The sequence below is a fragment of the Artemia franciscana genome, chromosome 5 (assembly GCF_032884065.1).
Source record: "Artemia franciscana chromosome 5, ASM3288406v1, whole genome shotgun sequence".
Taxonomy (NCBI): Eukaryota; Metazoa; Arthropoda; class Branchiopoda; order Anostraca; family Artemiidae; genus Artemia; species Artemia franciscana.
Genome location: NC_088867.1, coordinates 27,172,223 through 27,190,961, shown reverse-complemented (window position 1 = coordinate 27,190,961; position 18,739 = coordinate 27,172,223). Strand labels below are relative to the sequence as shown.

Sequence of the window (18,739 nt, the reverse complement as noted above, 5' to 3'; positions counted from 1 at the left end):
CAATGCGCTCAAAACTGGCAATTAGGCTCAAATAAATATCAGTGGAACATTCTTTTTGTGAATAGAACTTATTTACCTTTTTTGGGTGCTTATTTGTATCTTTTTAATTTTTTTCTAGAATAAAATGTACCAGCATATCAATATTTGTAATTATTAATTCGAATTACATTCTTGAAATTGGGTTAGGTTTTGAAATCCAGGTTAGGTTTTGGGGTTTGAACCCCTCCCCTCCCCCGAAATGTTTTCTGACTCGTAAAAACATAACAAAAATGGATATAAGCACATTTTTGTCGTTATTAGTTGTTTTTTTGTTTGTGTGAACCCCCCACCCACCCTCGGAAAAATTCATGTTTTTATTTAATGTTTTAACACAGTAGCTTAAAACATTTTCTTGGAAAAACTACTCCGATTAGCCCAAAGCTGGTCGGGATTTAAAATAAGAGCTCTGAGACATGATTTCCATCTAAATATCAAATTTCATTAAGATCCGGTCACCTGTTCGTAAGTTAAGAATACGTCATTTTTTCTAATTTTTCCGATTTATCCGTCCCCCCACTCACCCCCCTCCAGAAGGCGGAATCGGGGAAACGACAATTTATGATTTAAATCTGGCCTAGTTCCTAATACGCCTGCCAAATTTCATCGTCCTAGATTACCTGGAAGTACTAAACTAGAATAACCGGGACAGAAAGACAGACAGACCGACAGGATTTGTGATCGCTACATGTCACTTGGTAGATACCAAGTGCCATAAAAATGGTTTCTCATGTTTTAATGGATGTATCATCTGCTACAAACTAGTAATAAACAAACTTTTACCTCCCATAACAACTGCTATGCGTAAACTATAGGCACATTTTAAAGCTTATACCCTTTTCCCGGCTGTTGGGGATTGAAGTTATACCCAAAGACATAGTTATTGAACTTTTCAACTATGCTAACAAAATGGCCATCTCAGAATTTTGACAATGAGCCCTCTCCCTACATTATAGGACCATTGTGTCCTAGTTCATTTACCCTATCTACATAAAATAAATTGTATTATTTTTAAGTCATTTAAATTAAATAATCTTTTCAAATGTTGTGTTTTATTTTTTTAAAAATTACCATAAAAATAATTATAATAAAAAAAAAAATCCGGAATAAACCCCTCTTTAAAGTACAAGACAAATAAAGTGTTTTGTATGCAAAATAAATTTGAATACATGGAAATAATAAACTCATTGACAAACAAAAACACGTGATTACGATGAAAACGTGTTTCTATCTTTGGCTGAGAGAAGATCACATGTGTCACAGGATGTAAACAAACATATGATTAAAACCAACTTGTTGGTATGCAGCCAGAATAAATAGTTCAGGCTGAATGTATTTCTAATGATTTGCATCATACTATTTGCTATGCATTGCTTCAAACGTAAAATGCATACTAGGTTTTTTACGACTGTAAGATTTTGGAAAACAAGATTTTAATTACAACCATAACTAAAATAGCGCTGTTACTGGGCCTTTTATGGGAGTTAGAGGGGGAAACCAGAAATCTTGGAAAATGTTTAGAGTGGAGAGATCGGGATGAAACTTGGTGGATAGGATAAGCAATTGTCTTAGATACGTGATTGACGTAACCGAAATGGATCCGCTCTTATTTTGGTGGAGTTAGTGGGTGGTGTTCAGTACTTTGGCGAGTTTGGTGCTTCTGGACGTGCGAGGACGATGCAAATTGGTAGATGTGTCAGGGAGCTGCACAAATTGACTTGATAACTTCGTTTTCCCCGATTCAACCCTCTGGGGGGCTGAAGGGAGAGAAAAAATTAGGTATTTTTAATTTACGAGTGGGTGATCAGATCTTAATGAATTTTCATATTTAGAAGGACCTCGTGACTCAGAGCTCATATTTTAAATCCCGACCGGCATCAAGCCTCTGATTTTTTTTTTTAAATCAATCTATCGATTTTTAGAAATTTGCTAGAGCTCTTACCATATGAGCTCTTGGCTCTTCCGGCCTCGTCACAAGTGCCATCTGAGCTCTTAGCTCTTGTTCAATTAGTTCCTCAAGTTCAACTTCTGTGACTTTTTCTATCTTATTGGTAAATTTAGTTTCTAGTAATTGATCTTTTAGTGCTGTCAGTGCTGCCTAAACTTCCAACTTAACTTTTAAGGTCCTTGCAACTTCAGCTTCTTGAGCTGTCAGTATCTTAAAAGCAAATTTAGGTTCTAGTAATTAATCTTTTAATTTTCCCAGTACTGCCTCAACTTCCACTTACAACAGCTTTTACAGCTCATCCCAGAGAGAAGACCATTCTCTTTAATCAACGGATTGGGAAAGGATCTCAGAAACAATTGTCAAGCTCTGGAGATGAACAGATGAATCAAGAGCTGATTCAGACTCTGGCTTTGAGCTCTTCCGATGCTATTCAACTAAATGATGGGACTGAGGGAGCTGTGCATGAACCTTGAAGACCCGTGCTTTTGAAAAGTTTTTCAACTGTTTTGCTGGTCCTAAACAAGGTTATTATACATTTTTAATTCTTCTGTGCTTATTCTTTGTATTTTAACTGTTCACTCTCATGTCTCATTTCATATTTCTCACTCTTTTTATCCTCCATTCTCATGTCTCATTCTTCATATTTCCCATTTTTATGTGCAATCTTTGCTTATTACATGTTAGTCTTAGTCTAAAAAAAAAAAAAAAAAAAAAAAAATTAAAGAACGCTACGGGGCATAACTTTTAATGCCGGGCATTTTTTATCAGGGAAATCCCGTTATTTCCATTTGATATAGGGCATGTGTGGGTATCCTTTTTATGAGTAGCAGATAATTGAAAATTTTGAATAAAATCAGTAAATTGCATTTTTAACTATTAACATTACAGCGAAGTATTTATTTCTAAAAACTAATTAAAGTGAAATGAAAAACAAATATTAGCAGGTAAACTTTTTAATTAAGACTGATATTCTCCTTCTTAGTTAGAGGTTTTACCCATTAATATATTTTCATTTTGTTTTGAGTATAAATGGTTAGGAAGTTTGGTCTAAGAAGTTTATACATCTCTAAATGAAAGCTGTGACTCAGGTGTCAATGTTAATGTTTACATCCGAGACTTCCATTTAAATGTTTTGATACCTCCCAACTGCCACATTCTACGGCTACCCATAGTGGCCTGATGCTGCATCAAACTAGAACCAAAGTTAAATTGAAATCAAGTTGTCTGCAAATCTATTCCTTTCTCATGAATTCCGTTATGTATTTAATTATCTTCAAGACTTAGATTTGGTGGTTTGTATTTTTACCACTTCTCATGGCCAACCGGTGTGGCCTGATGAGGCATTTAACTAGAACCATAGTTACATTGAAGCCAGGTTGCCAACAAGTTTATTCCCATAGTCACAAAGTTATTTGTTAAGTTAATTAATTATCTCTAAGACTTACATGTGAAGGTGCTGATGTTTACAACTTACCACCTCTAATGGCCACCCACGTGACATGATTCTGCATCAAACTAAAATTATAATAAAATTGAAGTCAAGTTGTCAGCAAATCTAACCTCTTTGCCACAAAATGAATTAATTATCTCCAAGACTCAGATTTGGTGGACTCAATTTTTATCACCTACCACCTCCTTTTGGCAATCGGTGTGGCCTGATATAGTTACAAAATTAATTGTTAAATTATTTGATTATAACTTAAGACTTACGTTTTGTGTTGATGTTCACCACTTACCATTCCTGTTGCCACCCATTCTGGCCTGCTGCTACTTAAATCTAGGAATGTGACTAAATTCAAGTTGTCAGCAAATATATTCCCTTAATCACATATTTAATTGTTTGTCTGTATATTTGTGTCCAGTTTCATAATTGATTTTAGTCATACCTCTTTGCAAAAAAAGAAAAAAAATGACATCGGAAGGTTTTCTTATTTGTATGATATCTAAAAAAAAGTAACAGTAGAGTCGCTTGTGTAAAGCTAATTGACTGTCATTCCAAAGGACATAGGACCGCAAGTAATATGTCATATATCAAGCTAATATGTCATTCCAAAGGACATAGGACCGCAAGTTCTGTGTGGCATCCACTCTACTATGATTGCTCTACGTTATTGACGTTAGTATTACAATGATAAATAATCTCTAAGACCAGTCCAGCTATTCTTGACAAAATTGAAAGAAAGTTTCTTTCGAAGAATAACGAGGATAATTACAGCCAGTGAAGAAAGGAAGGATGAATGTGCAGACATTCCCGTGGAGACCTTTGCTCGACCGTCCTCATTGCACCAAAGTAAATAAACAGTAAAGAGAATATACCAATGAAATTGCTAAGGACATATTGAAACAAGGGAAACACTAAATTAAAAAAGGCCCTCTCAAAACAACGGTAATATTTTATTATTCTTGCTTTTGTTTTTGTCTTCTGTAAATGAATGGTTTGACAAATACATATCTCTGTCTTTTTTGTTACAACGAGTTTTTCATAAATAAATAATAAATTGCAGATATTTATTTGAAAATGAGTTTCCATTATGAGTGATATTTATAGGTTGCTGAAATGGTCAAAATCAAACACCAATGGTACAGTCCTTCTGTCAGATGATGCTAAGAGGAATACCATCAAGGAGTAGTATCCAGCGGATGGTGCAGTCTAAGACATGCTTAGTGTATGCATAGCCCATATCTGGTGCTCTTCCACCTCACATTATAAATCAGCTTCCTAATGTCTCGCCACCCAATCCTTTGATAATTGGTCATCAGTCACCCTGCCTCTACCCAGTAAGCTAATTTCTAAATCTGTTGAATGTAATTTAGTTGTATAAGATAGGAGATAATTGTTAAAGGACGTCATTGTTAATAACTGTCCTTATCCTTTTTGTGTTTTTTTTTTGTGACTATAAGATTCGGAAACCTCGATGCTTAGTTACATTTTAATTTGGTGAACTTGCAAAAGAGGTAAACAACAAACTGTAGCATATTATTATCCAGCTTTTAATTTAATTTAAAAATTTGATTCGTTTATTATACTGCGGATTTTGTTAACATTGGACTCTTTTTTTTTATCTATTCATTGAGTGGAAATTGTTGGAAGTCTCATTTTTTATTCAATCAAGATAATATTAAGATTATGCCGGCTAAGTTTTTTTTTAGACTACAAGCGTTTCGATAATTTTTTAACTTCAGATTGTTTAAATAAAATTTTTATTTAACTGGCTTTGCGTTATCTGGACTCAAAACCTGATTGCAACGACATCCTGGTATTTGCAAACGAGATCCTGTTCAAGAAATCTCTGAAAAGCTAACCACTTCAGCACTAACAGAAAGTAGGCTGGTTACAAGAATTTTGATTATCATTTGAAAATAATGATGACCCTATTTGTGGCTTTAAAAAATGTGGTCGACACTGGTATGAATACCATCCTTGTATGAACAATCATCCTTGTATGACAGCCTATGGCACCTATTCAATCATTTTAAATGTTGGGTTGAGGTGACAAAATTTATTAAATCTGGGAACATCTATACTTGTATGAACAACCATCCTTGTATGACTAACCATCATTGTATGAACAACCATCCTTGTATGAACAACCAATGGCGGCAATTCAACCAATTTAAATGTTGGGTTGAGGGGACAATATTCATTAAATCTGGGAGGGGAGCAATTTGTCTATTTTTCTGTTTTCTTTTTTTCAACGAAATACCAAAAAGGGTATTTTATTTTAAATCTTGGAGGGGAGTAAAAAATCTGACTGGTGGGAGATGACCTATACATTGAACAGTGGAGAAAGATTTACCATCCTAGGGGAAGGGGTGTATCTAACATCTTTGTAAATATTCTTTTTTTTTTCGCTACTTAAAGCCTTGGAATGCTCAATATATAGTTACATTTCAATTTAGAAAACTGTTTGAAAGTTGACTTTTTTTGTTGTTGTCATTACCCCCCCCCCCCCTCCCCACAAAATTTAGGAAATTGAAACCCCAACTCCCCTCTTTCCAACATAATCCCTTCCAGAAACGGGACAAAGAGGATGAGTCATCAAGACTTATATGTGTAAACTGCATTCACTAAGCAACACGTTTAAAGAGAAACTATTCTGAAACTTGCCTGTGGCAATTAATTAGTAATTTGTGTTCAAAATGGCAAGAAAGAATATTGAATTGATATTTTTTTCGAATTTTGAATAAACACGGCTGATTTTTGCATAAGAAATTTCATGACTTTTTAGCAACTTTCAGTAAAAAGTATTTTGTAATACTTATATTAATAGTCATAATATCTGTCCTTTTTTGGCCTCATAATTAAGAACTTATAAATTGTTTGTTTCTGTTTTATTGACTCAAACTCTTAATCTAGCCTTAAAACGTGTTTAAAATAAGCATTGAGAAATTGTTTTTTGTTTGAAAGCTTTTAACTTCAGTTTTTATTGTTGAATAAATACGGCTGATTTTAGTCTGAAATACGCTATACCCAGCTCATACTGCTTCTCTTTTAATAGTGTTAAATATCTCCTGTGCTTTTTGATTTTAGTATGTATAGTAAATAATTTTTTTTTAGTATTATTTTTTTTTAGTTTGCGGTCCAAGGTATTGTTAGGTATTTGTCACTAGTCCTATGTCAAGGTTTTAGTAGACTAATGAACCTTCTTTTGAAAGAGCAAACAGAAAAAACTTTTAGGGATAACTTCTTCAGGAAGATCATTCTAGATCAAAGTGCAACGTCGAATGAAGCTAATTATTTTGTTTTGCTTTCTTTTTTGAAATTTTTGGTTTCCTTTTTTTCTTTATTTTCGTTTTGAACTGTTTAACTTGACCTTTCAGATAATGCAACAAGTGAGCTCATATGCCCCAATGCAGTCTCCAGGGTTTTCGCCACCATCTCATGCCTCTGTTACTTTGAGTGTAGGGACTTCACACCAAAGTCCAATGTCACAAACTACCATTCATCCATCTCAGACTCAACGCTCCCAGCGCAAACACATGAGTAGATTTCACACAAATATCTTCCAGTTGTGATTCCAAGTAGTGTTGGCTCACCAGTGCAGGTTATACCAAACAATGTGAAAATGCAACCTACCAAATGTCAGAAGGTAAATGTCAATAAAACGGACGGCTATTTACCTTGGTCACAAACTTTGACAACAGTCAATGAACCTCATTTTGAACAGGTGCTCGCTTAGCCTCCTTCAGTTGAATGTAGTCCTAAAGAAGTTCAAAATCCTGTTTTGTACAGTGCTAGTGAGCAAATCCGTATTTTAAATGAAAAAAAAATCCCTGATAAACTGCCTTAAGAAAAAGACCAAAAAACAAACTTCAAAAGGACAAAGGATAAAGTCCAATTTTGGTTGAAGAAAACACTATATAGAAATTCGCCAGAGTAATTGTTGATGGCAATAGAGTTGTGAAAATTGTAGGGAATGAAAAATCTAGTGTAAAGAGTGTGAAAAATGATAATTGGATTAAACTGTCAAAAGGCTCTAAAAATATTGGAATGATGAAGCCATCAATGAAGCTCAGCAAATTATCGCCTGAGGTAATTGTTTTGGGTTTTATGAGTATAATTTAATACTTAAAAGATTAGATAGTGATATAAATTGGAAACCGATTTGTAATTGTAAGCAACTTGGCCCAGTTGTAAATCCTACTTACAAACATGTTATAACAGGGGACTTGTCAATAATAAAGCAAAATGATCTTCAAATTATAATAAATAAAGGGGCTAATTTCCGTCTTTCTCATCATCTGAAACCATCGAGTGTTCTTGATGGCTTGGAAAATGATTTTGATTTATTTATTGGTAAGTGGTGTAAGAAAGAGAATAAAAATAAAGAGAGTTTTCAAAGTTGGAAGAATTTAATTATTAGTAGAATAAGAAATAAAATATATTCTAACTTAAAAAATAGTAACACTAAATCATTATTCTATAATGCGAAGATTAAACAAGCAATTGCTAATCTACAGAATGAATTTGTAATTGTGCCAGTGGATAAAGCTAATATTAATTTTGCCATAATTTGTCAGAAACTGTATTGTGATATCTTAAAAAGGGAATTATGAACAATAAATGTTTACGAAAAGGTAAATTTAGAGGATGAGAATTTAATTGAAAAGACTGAAGAAATACTTTTTAAAAATTTTAATATTAAAATAAATGACAATGATAAAAAGTTCCCTTTCCTATATTGGACTGTAAAATTTCATAAGAATCCCCCTAAACCACGGTTTATTGCTGGAGCAGCTAAATGTCCAACCCGCATTGCTGCTACTGGCCTCTCTTCAATTTTAAAGGAAATTGTAAATAAACTTAAAACCTATTGTTCTGATATTAAAAAATTTTCGAATTTTAATCCATATTGGAGTGTTAATAATTCACTGCAGGTTAATAGATTCTTTAACAATGGTTTCAGCTAAAAGAATTGAGTCTTTCGATTTTGCGACAATGTATACTAATTTATCACTTAATGTAGTGTTAGATAATTTGAAAACTGTTATCAAGAAATCTTTCCTCTTATCTAGTAAAAGGTTCTTAAAAATAGACACTTATAATAAAAAAGCTATATGGACAAATTGCTTTAATACTACAGTTAACTTGAGATGTTACAGCTTGGATATGATTTTTGAGTTATTAGAATTTGTTTTATACAATACTTATATAAGATTTGGTGGTGATTTGTACAAGCAAATCGTGGGAATTCCCATGGGGGGGGGGGGGGGAATGCCAGCCCATTTATAGCTGACTTGTTTTTAAGTCAACTAGAAGATAAATATATAATGGATAAGAATAACCCAAATAATTTAAAACATGTTTTGTCAAATAATAAAAGATATTTAGATGATATTTTGTTCTTAAATTGTAAGGATTTCATTGATATTTCTAAAAATATATATCCATCAGAGCTTACTCTTGAACCTAGTCATGGCGCTGGTCATGAAGATCATTTCTTAGATTTAAATATTAATATTTGTGATAATAATAAATTAAGTTTTAAAATGTATAATAAAACGGATGATTTTGATTTTGAAGTGATTAGTTTCCCATTCCCTGAAAGTAATATACACTCAAATATCACATATTCGGCGTTTTTCTCACAGTTACATCGTTATGCAAGGATTTGTAGTAATTATATTGATTTTAAAAATAGTTGTAAAATCTTAAGCCAAAAATTGATATCAAGAGGTTTTTCTGCAAATAAATTAACTTGACAATTTAAAAAATTTAGCTTTCATTATAACGAACTTTTAAATAAAATCAAAAGAATTATCTGGAAATACTTAAAGAAATTTTAAACTAATTTCGGAGGTTCGAGAAATGATGATGCAGTGCCATTTATTTTGACTTGTGTTTCTAATAGAGCGGATTTTTTTTAACAAAAAATAACCACATGGTAAAGATGAATTCTATAATTGTTTAGTTCATTCAGGTTTTTTGCAATGTGTTAATATTTGTGATTTGGTAAAATTTATCATATTTAGTTTACCTATTGTTGCTAAAAAGAGGGATATATTAACAGGATAAGCTTATTTTGGTGTTACTTGGTTGTTTTACATTTGCTGTTTTTTTTTGTTTTTTTTTTCATAGGCATGTATTTTGGGGGTGATACCTGGCACGGGGATGCCATGGATATTCTGTGGTAGCCACAACACTTGACTGGATAGAGAATTTAATGTGGCGAAACCCTATAGGCAAGTGTATTCTCCCGATGAGCCCTTGTGTTGGGTTGTTGCCTCTGAATTATTTGTCTTTATTGTTTCTATTGTTTGGTAAATGACGACTTATACTTATTGACGACATGACTGCCTGTCCATGGATTATTCTTTATGGTTGATTGTGTATGGCTATGCTGTTTGACCTATGTGATTGTATGGATGAGTAGGGTTAAGGCCTCATTCAAGTGCTGGTCTATATTAATCACTAATTTAGAAAACCGTCTTCCTTTTCTCCTTCTGTCTTTTTTTTATGAGTCTGTGCTGTTGCATTGGTGATTTCTCTTTTCATAATATATATATATATATATATATATATATATATATATATATATATATATATATCTATATATATAAAAATAAGTTGTCTGTCTGTCTGTGGATGTGTGGATGGATGTGTCAGGTGACGTCACCTGAAAAAACTGGATTAGGTGACGTCAAAACTGAAAAAACTAAAAAAAGGCAAAAACTACAAAAAAAAACTAAAAACTAATAAAAAAAATAAAAAAGCTAAAAAACTAAAAAAACTAAAAAAAGGCAAAAACTACAAAAAAAACTAAAAACTAATAAAAAAGCTAAAAAACTAAAAAAACTAAAAAAAGGCAAAAACTACAAAAAAAAACTAAAAACTAATAAAAAAAATAAAAAAGCTAAAAAACTAAAAAAACTAAAAAAAGGTAAAAAACTAAAAAAACTAAAAACTAAAAAAAAAAAAAATAAAAAAGCTAAAAAACTAAAAAAACTAAAAAAACTAAAAAAAGGTAAAAAACTAAAAAAACTAAAAACTAAAAAAAACTAAAAAAAAGGAAAAAACTGAAAAATAAGCTAATATAAAGGTAAAAACCAATAAAAAACTAAAAAAAACTGAAAAAACTAAAAAAAGGCAAAAACTACAAAAAAACTAAAAACTAATAAAAAAAGTAAAAAAGCTAAAAAACTAAAAAAACTAAAAAAACTAAAAAAACTAAAAAAAGGTAAAAAACTAAAAAAAATAAAAAATAAAAAAAAACTAAAAAAAGGGAAAAAACTGAAAAATAAGCTAACATAAAGGTAAAAACCAATAAAAAACTAAAAAGAAAAAAAGGAAAAAACTAAAAAAAATTTTCATCTAAAAAACTAAAAAAAACTAAAAAAGGTAAAAACTAAAAGAACTAAAAAAGAAAAAAATAAATGACGACACTCAAAGAGAAAGCGACCAGGACAAAAGGAATGTTCGATTAGCAATCAACAAAGCACCGGGACACAGGGAGTATAAATGACGACCAGGACATAAGTAAAAAAAAAAATTAACAAAACTAAAAAGAAGGTAAAAACTACAAAAAAACTAAAAAGAAAAAAAAACTAAAAACTAATAAAAAAACTAAAAAATCTAAAAATCTAAATAAACTAAAAAAGAAAAAAAAGGAAAAAAATAAAGGAGAAAAACAAAACTAAAAAACGAATGTATATACAGACCGGTACACCGGGATACAAATGACGACCGGGACACAGGGAATATAAATGACGACCGGGACACAGGGACACAACTACAACGGGGACACCGGGGGAAACAGGGGGATATAAATGACGACCGGGACAAAAAAACTAAAAAGAAAAAAAAACTAAAAACTAATAAAAAAACTAAAAAATCTAAAAATCTAAATAAGCTAAAAAAGAAAAAAAAGGAAAAAAATAAAGGAGAAAAACAAAACTAAAAAACGAATGTATATACAGACCGGGATACAAATGACGACCGGGACACAGGGAATATAAATGACGACCGGGACACAGGGACACAACTACAACGGGGACACCGGGGGAAACAGGGGGATGTAAATGACGACCGGGACACCGGGACAGGGAATGGTCGATTAGCAATCACCATCAACAAAGCTCAAGGGCAATAATTAGAATCATGAGGTATAGATCTGAATACAGATTGTTTTCCCATGGACCATTATATGTTGCATGTTCAAGAGTCGGTAAACCTGACAATCTATTTATATGCAAAGACAATGAGACAGCAAAGAATGTTGTATATTCGCAAGTTTTACGTAGTTAAAACCATATATATATATATATATATATATATATATATATATATATATATATATATATATATATATATATATATATATATATATATATATATATATATATATATATATATATATATATATATATATCTATCTATATTCACAGGTGGGACATAGGGACACAACTACAATGGCGCGAAACTATTATGGCGCGTAACGACTTACGCGCGCGGGGGGGCTTGGGGGGGGCGCGAAGCGCCCCCACCAACTAGGTGTTGGGGTGGCGCGAAGCGCCACCCCAACAGCTAGTATATATATATATATATATATATATATATATATATATATATATATATATATTATATAATAATAATATTTATTTCTAACCCACATACATCAAAAAGATAAATAGTGGAGTAAAAACTTGAAGAAAAACGGAAAACAAATAACAAAATAAAAAAACAAATAACAAAAAAACGAGAGTCAACAATAGACATTAATCATACAAACGGATCAGACCGTGGTGAGGCGACAAACGCCGATACGCCGTTTCTGAGAGCTTTTTGTGTAGATCAGTCAGCTTCTCAGTAATGTTCGGAAGATGGAACTTTTTGATTATCTTTCGATTCTTATACCACAGAGGAAGATAGAGAAGAAATTTACAGAAACGGAAATAAGAGGATCGAATATCGCTAATATCTTTTTTCTTAAATATAGGGTAAAGCCCAGAAAGGTAAAGAACAGAATGATCGGAAAAAGTAGAATAAAGCTTACCAAGGGCAATACGATTGTATTTCCCTCGATTGGCTACAATTTTAGAGTAACCAATCTGGATTTTCACTCTAGCATCCCAGACAGCACGCTCCCGAAGAGTTTTAAGATTTTTTGTAATTGTAATACCCAACCACCGGATCGAATCTACATGAGGGATAGAAAAATTTTGAAAAATTAGAGGCCTAGGAGAACAGGGAACATTGAAAGAAAGATACTCACATTTATCAACATTAAGCGAAAGACCGATTTTATTAAAAGAAGAAGAAACTTTATGAACCATCTGCGATAGACTGAGTTTAGATCGGCTAATTAGAAGAATGTCATCAGCATAAGCAAGGTAAGAAATATCACTCAAACCAACAAAACACATAGAAGAAATATTCTCAAGAATACCAGAGATACAAAATTTGAAAATACTAGGAGATAACATTCCACCCTGCCGTACGTCCCGACGAACAAGAACATTAGAAGATGAAAGGGCACCATTAGTTTTAATTCGAAGATAAGAATTACTATACCAAAACTTTAGAAGAAAAATAACTGAAAGGTTAATACCGTGACTATAAAGAGAGTAAAGAGCCTGACTATGTACAACACTATCGAAAGCCTTAGAAAGATCAAGAGCACAAATATGAAGACCATACCCTTTAGCCGAAGCATCTTTAAGAAGGAAAGCAAGAGCACGGTGAGCGTGCTGGCACCCGATGCCAGACCGAAAACCAAACTGATTCTCCCCGAAATTAGCATTCATACTTATGAAAGGAAGTAGGATGTGTTCAAGGATTTTACTAAAATTACAAGCAACCGTGATAGGCCTGTAAGAAGAACAATCCAAAGGAGTCTTACCTCGTTTAAGTACAGAAGTGACAGTTCCACACAAAAAGCTGTCAGGAACGAGGGAACAACAAAGGCACATTTGGAAAAACAACTGCAAATGGAAAAACAAAGACGGGCAATTTATTTTTAGATGACAAGCACTGATACCGTCAATATCAAGAGAACTTGATTTCAATTTCTTAACAGATGCAATTACAGCGTCAACTGAAACGGGAATAACTTGTGCCTGAGTCAGGGAAGGCGGGAGAACCGAATCAAGCAGTTTCGAATAAAGCGCGTGCACTGCATAATTCACTTTGCAAAATATAACTGAATAGTGGTCAGACCATGCAGAAGGCGTAATGGGGCAATTAGGATTTGCCGAGTTATTTAAATTAGCTGAATTAATCACTTTGTCCCATTCTTTCTTATTGGTAGGATATTCTAACCCTTTGTAACGGCTCGATCACAGACATTTCTTGAACTCACGCTTAGTTTTTTGTTTTATTTCAAACACATTCCAGCTAATGGTCGACCGTTAGCAACCCATATACGCAGCCACAATTTGGCTTTATTTTTCACACTTTTCAGCTCAGGGTCACACGACCAGGTTGGTTTCCTTGTACTTTTCCTCACTCGCTCCTGAGGGACAGCAACCTCCTCAGCGCGTTTTAAACACCACACGATTTGGTTGTAATAATGATTCAGATCGTAATTACTTTTAGTAGGACTAACACTCAGCTGGAGTAGATGAAAAGGTACTCGTAAAGAACCAAGGAGAATGGCCAGGGTTGAAATATATAATGGCATATTAACATTTTTCCAATTACTCCGCACAAACCATTTAGAGGCAGGAGCACAAGCCTGGTCAGTACTATCTTTTCTAATCGAAAAGCATAGCGATAAAGGAAGGTGATCAATATCTTGCTCATCTTCGTGGACATGCACTGTTGAAGATGTAATGAACGGGGAACAAATCACGTGATCAATATCCGATAAGCTGCCGGAATTATGCACATACGAGAAGGGTTTATCCTTTGCAATTATTCTGTAATCAGGGAGACAATCAAGTAGGTTCACAGTACGAGCGGAATCACGTTTTACATCAGTGTTCATATCTCCAATAATAATAAATTCGTACCCATTTTCGCTTATACTTTGAAGGAGAGTTTTCAAACTAGAGCATGCTTTAGAGAATTTATTAAGCGATGTCATATTCTTCCCATCGTGAGGCAGGTAGGTGTTTATCAATACGGTTTTACCAAGTCTTATAGCCAATAAATGTTCATCAAAGAAATAGCATAACGGGGACAGAAAGCTGAGCTTTTGTTTTATAATACATGCTAAACCCCCTGAAGGCCTTCCAAAAGTAGATTTAGCATTTGTTGTGAAAACAAAGTGGGCGGAACTACGGCGCAGGAAATTAACACTCGTTGCGGTCAAAAGATGTTCCTGAAAGCATACAATGTCAAACTTACTGTACAGTTCATCAATGGTCAGGTCCTTGTTTTTCGTCCCATTAATATTGAAGGACACGAGTGATACTAATTCAGACATTAGTTTGTTTTCGGTAACTTGCGACTGACAATTGCTTTCAATTTAGGGCAAGTGAGGCTAAACGAAACATGATCACCTCCACAGTTTGCGCACTTAGGTGACAAATTGCAAGGCGAGTCTCTATCTGAAACATGAGGACCGGCACATCGCACACATTTTGGTGTAACACTGGGACAAGACGACTGGAGATGGTCAGGGGATCGGCAATTGTTACAGCACCGGGGAATCGCTTTGAACTCATAAACACTTAGGATTTCGTATCCAACTTTGAGACCATATCTAAATGCTTCGACTCTTGATGTTGCATCAGAGAATTCAAGTTTTACTGCAAGCGATTTCCCTAGCCTAGAGGCACCAGAAACACCAGGGCACGATATCAGGTGGGACAGTTCAAAATCAGGCGGGATTCCCTTCAGGAGTCTGTAAAACTTCTTGGTTAGAACTTTCGCAGAAGAGCCAGTAAACGCACTAGTCACCGATAAGCGGAAATCTTCAGCAACTGACTTATCTATATTGATAAAAAGTTTGTCACGAACAGGGCGAATGCTAGTGATTGATTCGTGTCCATCAATCTGATCTATCAGATCTTTTCGTTTTATTGGGTCCGAAAGGGTAGATGGAAGGTTCGACACAACAATAGTAGCATACGAGTCGGGAATTGCAGGTTTCGGCAGTTGCGGGTAATTCAGTTCATAAGCATCCAGCTTGGTGGCAACAACCTTGAGTAGTTGTTCCACGCGATTCACCTTTGTTGACAGCCTAGAATACGCAACTGCGGGCAAAACCGGGACCTCGGTTGGAGACTTGATCACATAAATCGGAGTTGATACCTCCTCAGAGTCCAGTTTCTTAATAAAATCAAGAATATCTTTCACATTGTTCGCAAAAGCTTTCGCACCGATGCGCCGGGGGCAATTATCATTTGGCGCAACCTTCGCCCAAAATTCGCTTTTTGAAAAAGCATACTTAGAGGCGTTGAGACAGAATAGTAAAACAGGATGGCCGGCGGAGATTAAGGATATCTTAGATAAGTGCGGATTAGGGGAATGGTGGAATGAAGGAAAGGGGATTATGGGTATAGAGGAAATAGTAATAAGGGAGGTACAAGAGAGGTTGAAGAACCAAGAAATACAGATATGGTGGGCAAGTCTGGATCGTTCAGGGTCGTTAAAATTGTATAGACAGATAAAGGGTAGTTGGGGAGGAGGTATTTTGAAAGGTTGGGTTAAGTAGAGAGGATTTGAAGGCTTATTTGGATTGGGGGGGGAAATGGATTTTTGATTGGGGAGAAAAGAAAGTATCAAGGGAGAAAAGGGGAGAAGGTAGAATCTATTGCTTGTCCTATGTGTGGATCTCAGGATGAAAGTTTAATACATTTTTTATGTGAATGTGTCGAATTGAATGATTGGAGGCGAGAGATGTATGGTAAAGAAAAATTGAATGAGACATGGATCCTAGATAGTATGAAAGAAACAAATTTCCTGAGTATTAAAAGGATAGCAAGATTTGTAAGGATTGCAGCGGCACATCGGGAGCGTTTTCTTTAAATAGTATTAATTTAATGTAGTTAATTTGTTGTTTGTTTGTTGTTATGTAATTTTCCTATGGCCCACGGGCTTTTTCTGGAATAAATTATTATTATTATTATTATAGTTAAAAGGTCCTTTAACTATGCCTCTGGAGATGGTATTGACCCCTATAGTCCCCGAGGAAAGGGCTGTAAGATATGTAATTTGCCCATTGTTCATATAGGCTATAGTATTTGTTATTGGGAAATATACATGTTTTTTTGGGTGGGGGGGGTGTTTTTCATGGGGATAACATTCCCAGGGGAATGAAAGGGGACTTCTTTGCAAGATTTAAGTAAGGGTCAGAAATTTCAAAAAAAAATTTTGACTTAAAAGTAAGGAGCAGTATTAAAAATTAAAACAAGCAGAAATTATTCTATATATGAGGGGGACTGCTCCCTTGCTCAATCTTCCTTTTTTGTTTTACTTTTTGTCACAATGCTTTTAGGAGATTGATGGAACAGAAGGGCCGTTTAATTTTTAATGGACGTATTTCTAAAGAAGATTAAGATTTTAACATAAAGACTGAAGGTTGTGGAAGGGACATACTCACTCATATTATGGTAGTTTTAGCAAGCTCCCAAGTCCCCCTCGCTTACTTTGAAGCGAGTATTATCTGCTCAGCCGACAGGGGTTTCATGAAGGGGCCACCTTCACTCATTGTCGCCCGGTTTTGCTAAAATTACCATTTTCTGTGACAAAAAAGAACTGGGAAGATGTTTTTTTTCTCTCTCTATATATTTATCCAAATTCGAGGCAAAAAGATCATCTTCAAGAAAAACAAGCATAATATAAAACTAACTTACAAAAATTTAAAACTAGCCTAAGGAAAAAGTAATTTTGATATCTAGAAAACGAGAATTTTCCAAACTGCAATCCTGTAAAAAGCATATCAGCATCTAAAGCAGAAAATTGTTATAAAACCTATGGTCTCCTCCAGAAAGATTTTGGAGCCTCATATTTTCTTCTTCTCTCATAGCTGTCTTCTCTCCTTTTTCTTGAAGACCGTGAGCTATCCCTTTTGGGAGATCCATCTATTCTGTGTCTCTTCTTTCGACCTTCCTCTTCCTTTTCTGCCATATCCAACCTTCGTTTGCGATACTTTCCTTGGAATGGAGAGGGTGTCCTTTGTTTGTATTGTTTCTTGTGATATTGGTCACTCTCTTCCACTGCAGAAATTGATGAGCCTGCCCTGAGTAAATTTCTCTCTATTTCAGACAAGATTCTTCGCCTCATTTCTTCCAAATTATCCTCGTCTATTCCATTTTCCACTGTTTCTAAATTTGCTGTATTACTCTCTCATAAGAATTGCTAAAGTCGTGGTAATGGCCTTTACAAATCGCACGGTCACAATAAAAAGATATTTCTAATTCAAAACTTTGATCCATGTTAATATCTATTATGTTGTTGCTTGATGTAAGTAAGTTTCACAACTGGAAAGTTTTAACGAATTCATTTCCTTATATTAATGAACGACATAGCTCTTAGATATTTGCACCAATCAATGCAAAGAGAATTGCTGACGTATAATCTTCGGAAACATTCCGTTTAACGGTTGTAACAGCCCAATTCACCTGTTTCTTGGATGTAACAGCCTTGCATAAAAGGCCCAGTAACAGCGCTATTTTAGTTATGGTTGTAATTAAAATCTTGTTTTCCAAAATCTTGCAGTCGTAAAAAACCTAGTATGCATTTTACGTTTGAAGCAATGCATAGCGAATAGTATGATTCAAATCATTAGAAATACATTCAGCCATTGAAATGTATGGCTGAAACCAAAAATCAATGCGCTTAAAACTGGCAATTAGGCTCAAATAAATATCAGTGGAACATTCTTTTTGTGAATAGATTTTATTTACCTTTTTCGGGTGCTTATTTTTATCTTTTCAATTTTTTTCTAGAATAAAATGTACCAGCATATCAATATTTGTAATTATTAATTCGAATTACATTCTTGAAATTGGGTTAGGTTTTGAAATCCAGGCTAGGTTTTGGGGTTTGAACCCCTCCCCTCCCCCGAAATGTTTTCTGACTCGTAAAAACATAACAAAAATGGATATAAGCACATTTTTGTCGTTATTAGTTGTTTTTTTGTTTATGTGAACCCCCCACCCACCCTCGGAAAAATTCATGTTTTTATTTAATGTTTTAACACAGTAGCTTAAAAAATTTTCTTTGGAAAACTACTCCGATAAGCCCGAAGCTATTCTGAGTTACCTAATTAGAAGGGGCTTCCGAAATTTGGAAGAACATTTCAAACAGTTCGTGGTAACGAACTGTAGTAAGGAGCGACCCGGCTAAATAGTAAACAAAACTCTAAA

General features: G+C 34.2%; 1 long non-coding RNA gene across 21 annotated transcripts in view; it reads left to right on the top strand.

Moving 5' to 3' along the window:
- Positions 1-11,433, top strand: part of LOC136027194 (uncharacterized) — a 146,531-nt gene extending 135,098 nt beyond the window's left edge. For 18 of the 21 annotated variants that reach the window (XR_010617536.1, XR_010617533.1, XR_010617528.1 and 15 more), the window contains 3 exons: positions 2,243-2,508; positions 4,533-4,762; positions 6,806-11,433. This is a non-coding gene — a long non-coding RNA (uncharacterized LOC136027194). The remainder of the gene's footprint in view (positions 1-2,242; positions 2,509-4,532; positions 4,763-6,805) is intronic. The other 3 variants (XR_010617516.1, XR_010617523.1, XR_010617532.1) reach the window with 3 other exon arrangements.
- The last annotated feature ends 7,306 nt before the right edge of the window (positions 11,434-18,739 follow it).